A 10226-nucleotide genomic window follows, 5' to 3' on the forward strand; every position below is an offset into this window, starting at 1 on the left:
GGAAGACGAGATGCAGTGACAAGCAGTAGTGAGAGCAGGTTCCTCTCCATGACAATGTGTTCTTGACAGTGCTGTGTTTATATGAAGAATACATATGGAGAGGTAAAATACTTCTAGACAAATTTCAGTAACAAGGGCTGATCATTCCTGAGTTTGGAAGACTAGTGTGTATCACAATTATATTGCCTGATTGCAACATGTTAGCTCATAAACAGAGAGATGCCTTCACATTTGCTTTGTCTTAATAAGTCTTGTGTAGACCTTTGCCAGGGGATTAAGTCTTTTTGGTTGAAAATTACTTCTCAGTTAGGCAAATAGAAAAGAAGGCACAGAAATACAGAGAGCATAAATCACATCTTGGAGGGAGGCAGTTCGTTTGCCTGAATTTAGACTGATTTATCAGAATACTTGAATATTTTTCAGGTTCATATTGGCTGGAGTACAGTGAAGAAATATTTTGGTTTTCTGTGATAGAAAAATTTTGAGCAACCTAGAGAAAATATCCTTGATGCACATTTGTGTTTCCACTATTCCCTGTGTAGTGATTTGGTTCAAAATATCCATTACTTATTTTCCTTCTGTGAGATAAGAATTAGGAGAAAGCAAAGCAGGCACAAAATTTAAAAGAATATAAAGAAGTTTATTAACAGACCTAAAAGAAAGGAAAAAAAGTCAGACTAAACCTTCAGAACACTTCTCTTACCCCCACCTTTCTCCCTTCTCCCACTGACAACGTAAAAAGACAACCCTTGAGATTTTCAGTCAGTTTACGACCTCTATGATAATCTCTTTTTCAGTTCACTTAGGGAGAAGAGTCTCTCTTGCTCATGCTATGGAGACATCTCCACAAGAAACAGTTCTCTCATGGCTTCAATGTCACAGCCAGACAGCTGCCCGGGTTGGTTCTCTGCTCACATGTGAAAGTCCCTTCCCTCGTCTTACAGCTTTCCCCACAACTGCTTTCAAGGGTTCAATCTTGAGCTAATGGGGTACCATTTTAAGGATGAGCTGTCCACAAGCAAAGGTTCTCTTCACCCATCTCTGGGAGCATCTTCATCCCTAGGAACAGAGAGGTCTTCTTCTTCCCTGGGAGCAAGGGTCTTCATCACTTTCATCTCTCTCTGTTCAATCTTCTCATCAAATCACAGCTACTTCAACATTTGCTCATTTCAGCACAGGTACTTTTGCTCACAGCTGCAATTTGAACGCTCCACCCCCCCATGCTTTCATGAAATTACAACGGGTACTCTGATGTATCATAGTCATATAGTCATATAGTCATATCACCATAGCTTTACAACAGAATTTCAGCTTCTAGGTTTGAAGCTTCTTCCTCTTTCTCCTGTCTCAGGGTTTCAGTTCTTCCTTCTTCACTGACTTTGGTGTCTTTATGGTGTTTTCTTCATGTGCCTTCACCTTTCTTCTTCCTCTGACTTGGGAGAGGATTGATGTCTGCAGGCTTCATCTGTTCTGGAGGGAGCTTACAGCCCTACAAGGGTTAATGTCACCCGGCCCCGCAGCTGGAATTCCCTTATCGCTGTCGGTCACCTGCTCTTTGCCGGGCAGCGGCCTGAGATGAATTTCGGCCGCACTGGGTGAGGGCCGGCCTGGCCGAGCCGCGCTGCTGGCCCACCTGCACGGAGCAGGGCTGCGGGGGCTCTGGGGTGGCTGTCTCTCGGCCAGCCCGGCCTGAACTGATGGGGCTGTGCCGGGTGTCCAGCGAGCAGCAGCGGCTGAGATCTCAGCCAAGCTGCACTGCGGCCGACCCGGCCGGGCTGCACCGAGCAGGGCCCAGCCCCGCCCCTCTGGGCCACACCGCAGGCCCCCCCAGTTACCTGTCCGAAAGCCAGAAGCAAGAGAGCTTTCCCGGGCTTTGTTCGTTCTTAAATGTGGATCACAGAGGTGTGTCAAGCTTCTTAAGCGGCTTTAAAAAGTTGCCAATATTCAAACTGGCCAGCTGATTGGTTCTATTGGGTCTGGAGGAAGCTGTAAGCAGGTCTTTGCAAAGAATCACTTCTGTGGCTGATGAAGCCCTCTTCAACTAAAAACCACCCAAACTATACCAAACCATGACACCCTGCTATCTGTTTTTTCTATTTCCCAGCACTAAGCACAATGCTGACAAAAGTCTATCTCCTTGTCATTTTTCCAAAAAGGAGTATTTTGTTCTGTTACACTGTATGGAGAAGCCTACACAAGATGCTTTGTGTTTGTGAACACTTGATTCTAAATGTAAGGAATTCTTCAGATTAGGTTATATTGAAGCCCTGAGAAAGTGGCAGGGGAAAAATGCTTGTTAATATCTAGTTTTATCCCTGCAAGAGCAGAGCTGTGCAGAAGGGCAAGGCTGTTCAATTTGGGAGGAGCAGTTCAGAATCAAACCTTATTAAACAAGGAGGATAATCCTATTCTGGAACTACCCAGTGAGTTTACATGGCAAGATTTTATTTGTGAGGCAGGGGGCTACAGGGGTGGCTTCTGTGTGAAGCTTCTAGAAGCTTCACTCATGTCAGATATAGCCAGTGGCAGCCAGTTCCACGGCAGATATTCCACTGGCCAAGACAGAGCCCATCTGTGAGAGAGCCATCTGTGAGAGCAGTAGCATCTTCTGGGATACTGGGATACTGAGGAAGGGGAAAAACTTCTGTGCTAAAACAGCCAGAAGAGAAGCCAGAACAGGTGAGAAAAACAGATCCATAGACACCAAGGCCAGTCAAGGAGAGAGAGGAGGTGCTCCAGGCACTGGACCAGAGATTCCCCTGCAGCTCCTGAAGAAGACCATGGTGAGGCAAGATGTTCCGCCTAAACCCACGAAGGTCCAAGGTGGAGCAGATATCCACCTGCAGCCCATGGAGGACCCCATGCTGGAGCAAGTGATTCCATGAAGGAGGCTGTGACCCTGTGGGGACCCCACACTGGAGCAGGTGCCTGGCAGAACCTGCGGACCTGTGGAGAGAGGAGCCTACCCTGGGGCAGTTTCACTGTCAGGATTTGTGACCCCATGGGGAACCCATGCTGGAGCAGGCTGTTCCTGAGGGATGAACCATGTGGAAGGGACCCATGCTAGATCAGATAGCGAAGAACTGCAGCCCCTGGTAAGGACCAACACTGAAAAAGTTTGTGAAGGACAGTTTCCCATGAGAGGGACCATGCACTTCAGCAGGAGAAGAATGTGAGGAGATCCCTGAGGAGGAAGGAGCATCAAAGACAACATGTAATGACTGACTTAACTATACTATACTATACTATACTATACTATACTATACTATACTATGCTATGCTATACTATGCCATGCCATGCCATGCTATGCTATGCTATGCTATGCTATACTGACTATAGCCAGGATTCCCCATCCCCCTGAACCACTGTGAAGAGAGGAGACAGGGAATTTGGAGGTGAAGTTTTGTTCAGGAAGAAAGGAGGAGAGGGGGAGAAGATATTTTAAGATTTGCATTTATTTTTTATTATTCTGTCCTGATGTCATTGGTAATAAACTAAACTAATTTCCCTGAGTTAAGACTGTTTTCTGTGTGACAGTGAGGGTAAGGGTAATTGGTAAGGGATCTCTCCCCATCCTTAATTTGACTTCCTTTCCTTATATTTTCTCTCCCCTGTGCAGCTGAGGAGGAGAGAAGTGATAAAGCAAGTTTGGTGGGCACTTAGCATCTAGCCAGGGTCAACACACCACACCTTCCCAAACCATCATAGATGAAGGAAGACAATTTTTTCTGATCCAAATCCTAATTTATTTTAAAAAAAGTGGATAGGGGAAAGAATTAGGAACTGTCAAAGTTTGCAATGCCTTAAGCTCTGTCTGATTTCCTAGTCATTTCATAAATGAAACAGAGATTTTTTTTTTTCCTGCTGGAAACCTGATATAACTGAAATATTTATTTGCTTTAAACACTGCCACTGAGGTCATTCTCATTTCTGATGTTACCTGTGTGTTATCTAGTGAAAAGAAAATCCATTTTTTTCTCTGCCTTTCCTGCTCTTTCCAAGACATTATTTCTGTCCTTTAATAAATACCCACCTCTGGGTTCTCTTAGAGGTGTAACTGGAGTGTTTACATATGGTATTTGCACTGATTCTTCAAGGAGTGTTGTGGAACCTTCCTCATCTAGATCTGCTAGTTAGCTCAGCTAGCCCAGAACCCTCCCTGCTATCTTTGGACCCAGTGGTGTCTAGCAGGTGCAGAAACCCAGGAGGTATGCAGAGCCTTCTTGGACCTTGACCCTTTGAGTTTGTTTAAGCTACTGCAATGCCAGTAGGATCCAATGACTTGAAAGGGCAGATTTCTGGTTCTTTTCATATGCAGAAACTGCAGCAGTGATTGATCACTTCTCATCTCTTCCTCCTCGATGCACCCCTCTGCCCTCCAGGAAATCAGGGTTTGCTTGAATGAAGCCCACGTGGAAGCAGCATCAAATTTTCCCTTTCTGCAGGGAAACTGTACTTTATGCCTATCTCCTAGCTGTAACTGTGAGATCAACAGTAGCAGCAGTAGGAGAAAATAAAATAAATAAATAAAAAAGAAAACCTAATCTAATAGGGTTTAACTCTGCTTTTGGAGGAGGCATCTCTAAGCGGCAGCTCAGCATTGCTCCAGGGAAATAATTATCTGAATTTCATTGAGAGTATGTCTAGAAGGAAAACTTGTGAGCGAATGATTGCTTCCATCTCAGGATGTGACAGCAATCTTTTGACTGACTTCTGTGAAGACCCAAATTCTCCTTAATCCTTCAGAATATTAGACAGCAGAACATTTTTCAAATTTGACCTTTCTTCATAGCAGCTTTTCCTGCTTCTGTAACTATTTCTGCTGCATTGCCCAATCTTGTTTTGTACCATCCATATTTGAAACATTCATCCATTTTGTCAGTTCTCAGGATCAGGTAAAAGCAGGTGTTTTTGACAACTCAAAGAGGCTAATAAAGAACCCTTTTAAATGTATGGAACTTTTTCCAAAGTGATCTCTTTTTAAGACGTCTCCTTGATGTTAATCTTTCTGAGATTTTCTGCTGATTTTCTAGCATACAAGAGTGCTTCCAATAAAGGGGTTTTCTATTGCTATGTGAAACTGATGTTAATGCAATGAAGCAGTTATTAGCATCTGGATATTCTGCAGGTTGCAGCTTTTTGGTATCAGGTAGCTAACATCTGTCACAGGAATGGAAAATGAGAGAGATATTCTGAGAGGGGAAACAAAAAGCAGGAAGGAAACAGAAGCACTCTCATTAAAATCCCAAACTAACAAAACTTGACATGCTTTTTTTTGGAGGTTTTTGTTCAAGATATATCTCCTACTTAGCAGAGTGTGCCCATTTTTGAGAATTCTGGATGTTGCCGTATTTTATGTGCCTGTAAATTTTTGAAGGGTCCAGCAACTAGTGGCACCATTTTTTTGGAATATGAGGCCTGGCACCTGCATTCCCCCTTACACAGTGGTTTTGATGGTGAGAGGTACTTCTGATTTTGAGGGTGGAGGATGACAACTGTGTTGAGCATGATAAAACTCTGTTCCTCCTCCTGTTTAGTGCTGATTTTTCATTCATGGTGATACAGGATGTTGTCCTCCTGCTTATCATCCACAGCCCAGAAACCTCAGACCATCATTTCTTCTACCTTTCTGTGGGCAAGTCCATTCAGGGGAAAAGGCTTGTTGTAAGAGAGTGAGAAAAGGAATGGGGGGTTAAGCTTACAGAAAAACCTCAAGTGTAATGTGAAATTTCCATTAAAACCCAAAAATAGTAACAAGATGGAGTAAGAAGCAAATGGAAAATCATAAATTCATATTGATAACATATTAGTCCCTTGCCTTGCTTTGCCTTCCCTCCTCCTCCCCTCCCTCTCTCCCTTCCTCTCCTCATCCCCCTCCTCTATTGAGGGGATATTAAATTACTAACTAAATTCCTCTCCCAATCCCCCTACATTGAGGAAACTAAATTACTGGGACTCAATTAGGCTGAGTGCTGCATGGGGCCAGCAGTGAAAGAGCTCCCATCCCCAAAATGCTGCTGAACTAGGAAACACAGTCTTTTTATAAGTGTGTCCATCTGTTCGGTGAAGCTAGGGAGGCTAGCAAAAGTTTCAGAATAAAGGTTAATTTTTTTTCTGGAGTAGTGAGGGGGTGTGTGTAGAAATATTTTCACTAAAGGACAGCAAGATTTGAAGATAATACTTGTTATTTAACATCATGCTTACCTGTGGATACTTGTTAAGTGTCTTCTCAAAGAAGCAAAGTCAAAAAAAGGATGAGGAGGCCCAGAACAGAACACTATGTGTCTAACATGTAACTGTGCAAATGCCAAAGTCCAGAAACTGAATACCAAATCCAGTCAGTGGTGGGTATGCTCTATTTCTATCATTTGGCTGACATGAGCTCTGGAGCCAGGAATCAGGCACCCACCAGCCAAAACAATGTGCAAAGCTGGGCCCTGTGGGAGTGTGATCCGAATTGGAGCCCAAGATAATATCCAGTCAGCTGAAAACTCTCAGGATGGAGGAAACACATCTGAAATTCCAGCTACACATTGGAATTTCAGATCTTTCTGTCTGTTGCCTAACTTGTTAGGGTATTCATCTAGCAAACAAGCACTTTTTGTTCTGCTCCCCCTTTCAGGGATAAATCTGTATTTTTAATTCATACAAATACTGTTAGGGCTACATTTGTGGTTATAAAGGCATATTTCATCAGTGTTTTCAGCTTTAAGCTGAATCAAGAATTGTGCCACATGATGAATAAATTATCACATGCTTTTCTCATAATTTTCATGTTTCATCAGAGGTTGAAAAATCAGACTTCTGCAGTTCACTGAATTAACCTTTTATATACCACAACACACTAAATAGAGCAAAACATTTTCCCCTTTCTTGGATGCATTTCTATAGTAACACCAAGTGTAAATTGTCTTTCTTATTGCTTTTGGTAACTCTACAGTGTATTTCTAGCACTTTCAACAGGAACTAATTCAACAAAACTCTTCATGCCCAAAGGATGGGAGACAAACATCCCAATAAACTCTTTCTGTGGTAGCAAGTGCTAGATGCACAAGGGTGATTAAAGCACATTATAACTGATGCACAACAAACTGCGTAACATATTGATTTCCTGACACAGAAAACTCATTTCAGAAGTGCAAGTAAGAAAGAGGTGAATTAAGCACAAACCTGTTCTTATTCAGAATGTATTGAGCACAAATGAGTCTGACATCACCGTTTTTCTTCATAGATGTTCAGAAATGGTTTGCCTTGGGGAAGAAACTGAAAGACATAGTGTAAATGGATTCAGAAAAAATATGAGACCAAATGATGCTCAGAAACTCAGTGCTGCCTTATGCCCATTTCTTCAAAAGCATCTTGGCAAAAACAAAATGAATCCCTACCTCCTGCTCCTTAAAGCCCCCAAAAACCAACCAAACAAAAAATCATGTCAAAAAACTTATGCCTCATATCAAATATTTTTTCAGTAAAAACTTTTATTATGAGAAATACATTTTATGGTATAATTTCAAGGGATTAAATTATGTTTCTGCATGATACATAAAACAGGTGTTTCCATCCTTATAGTGTGTATGAGGTAAGATGATCCATTTGAATAACCAGGATAAAAAATTTCCAAGTGTACCAATGAACCTTGCATAAATAAATCTATTTACTACTGACCTATTAATAAAATGTGTATTTCTAGTTATGAATATACAATTTTAAAAAAGATTTACAGGTAATTTCTAATACATATCTCTGGGGAGGCTGCCAAAAAGATTTCTTCCTCAACAAAACACAAGTATTGATGAACAGGACGTGAACTCGTATGCATATGAGGATAATATTACCACTTCCTACCTTATGATTAAAAATAAGAATAAATTGTTCCACCTGTAGCTCATGAAGTTTGATCTCTTACTCAACTCTATGCATTAGGTACACCAGTACCCTTCTTCTTCCTTCTTTGAACACTGAAGTACTCCTTTTCTTCTCTCTGATGCCAAAATAACACTACTTTTCTTGTGCAGGAGGCTCTAAACCATCCCTTATAACCCTCTAAATTTAATCTTCCCTCTTTGCTGCCGGCTGACTAAGAAAGGGCACGAATGGCCTGGGGTAACCACGTTGATTAGCCAACAAATGTTAAACAGAATGTACTGGTATTAAAATCATACCGTTCTCTGCTTCAGTGTATAAATTAGGGCCTTCTTAGGGTATTTATAGAAATTTCATACCTTTCAGACTTCAGTATTGATCAGATTTTCTCAAAAGTTTTGAACAAGATATTCAAAAGTTTTTGAGGATAAGAAGTGCAGTCAGTTACAGTCAATATGGTGGCTACGAAAACAAAGCTTATGGAAGGAAAGTTGCAAATCTTTAATGTACTATGTGAAAAAAGTATTGAACAATAGATTGTGCTGTATGTCTTATAGCTTTAATCCAGGTTATTTGATGGATCTGGTTTTTGTGTTGGAATCTTTGTGATCCAGTCTAAACCAAAGTCATCAGCATCTTATCTGAGTTTGCTGACTGAAGTCTACACTTTACTGTCCTTTTTTTCCCAAATAAAAATATTGTAGCTTATTCTAGCTTCATAAAATGACTGTATATGTTACTTCATTTATGTTTTTTTGACTCTTAATTTTAGTATCGTTTGGGTATTACTTTCTAGAAAGTCATAAGTACAAAATTCTACTTTACTCTGGTGATCTGAGTGCAAACCATTATTTTTGTAGTTGTTCATATAACAGTAAGGTACAAATAATATAATTCAAATATTATCACATCTGTGGACTTCCTTTAAAAACTTTATGGCTCTTCTTTCAGTCCACACAAAACCAAACACAGAAGTCAGAGTATGAAACTACAGAAGACAGAACCAAGGCCTGAAATCTCTATGTTGTAGTCTGCCAATCAAAACAACAGAATGAATTGCTCCATGGAAAAGATTATGCAGTCTTAGATTTCCTTTCAGACTCACAAGAATCTGATCACTCTCTAGTTCTAGGGAGAAATCGAGTTGTCTGTGCAGGAATCCTTGTAACTGAGATAATGAGAAAATGTCCAGTCTTTTTATGTCTAGAAGGCTTTTCTTCAAAATGAGTGACTTTTTTTTTTCCTTAAGAATTTTGTTGTGCATCTAATCACGTTACAATTAATTATAAATGCCAGTATTTAGAATTGAATTTGTCAAGTGCAAGTTTATGGTAGTTTTACATGAATGCCCAATATTTTGTTTACCATTTACATGTTTTTCATCACTTAGATTTTACTACATCAACGAAAATTAAGTAAAATGCTCAGTAATTCCTTAGAAATAGTAAGGGCTTTTGTAACTTTAACCTGTTTCTCTTAAGTGAAAAGTGGAATATGAAAACAAGTTTTGTTTAAGTAGCTTGAAGAAGTAGCACAGGTCATGGGCACAAACTAGTAACAGTTAGAACGCATGTTTTGTAGTTTCATCTTCCACTGAAAATCACATTGTGCACTGAAATAGTTTAACTTGAAGTTTATATTTTCTGCTGGACTAGAGTTCAGGGATCTCTCAGTCTTTGCTATGGAACAGGCTCTGAAGTCTTTATATCCCCAAATGAACTAGTGTTTCAGTATTATTTCAGCTGGCCTTTGCCTTTTTTTTCCCCAAGAAAATATTTCACCTTGGTAGCAGCAAAACATAAGAATCATCCAGAAATAATTGAAGCATATATGTTTATTTTAAATTGTTTACTCTTCCCCTCTTCCACATTTTTATTTTTTATGTGTGTGTGTCTGTGTGTATTTGTGTGTGTCTTTTTTTTTTGCCTGGGAGAAAATTATTCTAAGAAACTGATCTACATTTCAGAAAACCATCCATTTCCTCTAAAATACTGCAATTCAGCAAATGCAGTAAGTAAATGCAGTAAAGTAAATTACCTGCATCTACACAAAACAGAATAAGGCAAGAATTTGGGCAAGAGTCCACAAGTGTTTCTGTCACAACGCCTTGTTTCAGCCTAATACTTTCAATTCTATCTAGTGGCCGGTGAATCAAATAATTTGAGTCTGTCGAACTCATTAACAGTCTTTGATAATGCTTTGATGGCAGACCTATACTATCAATAATTAATATAAGCAACCTGAGTATTAACACATTCGGTTTTCAGTGACAGACAAATCAGGTTCAGGCACACTTAAAAGGTAAGTGGTGAGACTTATGGGGAGTTTCCTAACATTCACGTGCTTTTCAGAGCATTTTTCT

This window comes from Corvus kubaryi, unplaced genomic scaffold (assembly GCF_017639235.1).
Source record: "Corvus kubaryi isolate FWS band 111438036 unplaced genomic scaffold, C.kubaryi_AGA036_p1.0 37249, whole genome shotgun sequence".
In the NCBI taxonomy this organism is placed as follows: domain Eukaryota; kingdom Metazoa; phylum Chordata; class Aves; order Passeriformes; family Corvidae; genus Corvus; species Corvus kubaryi.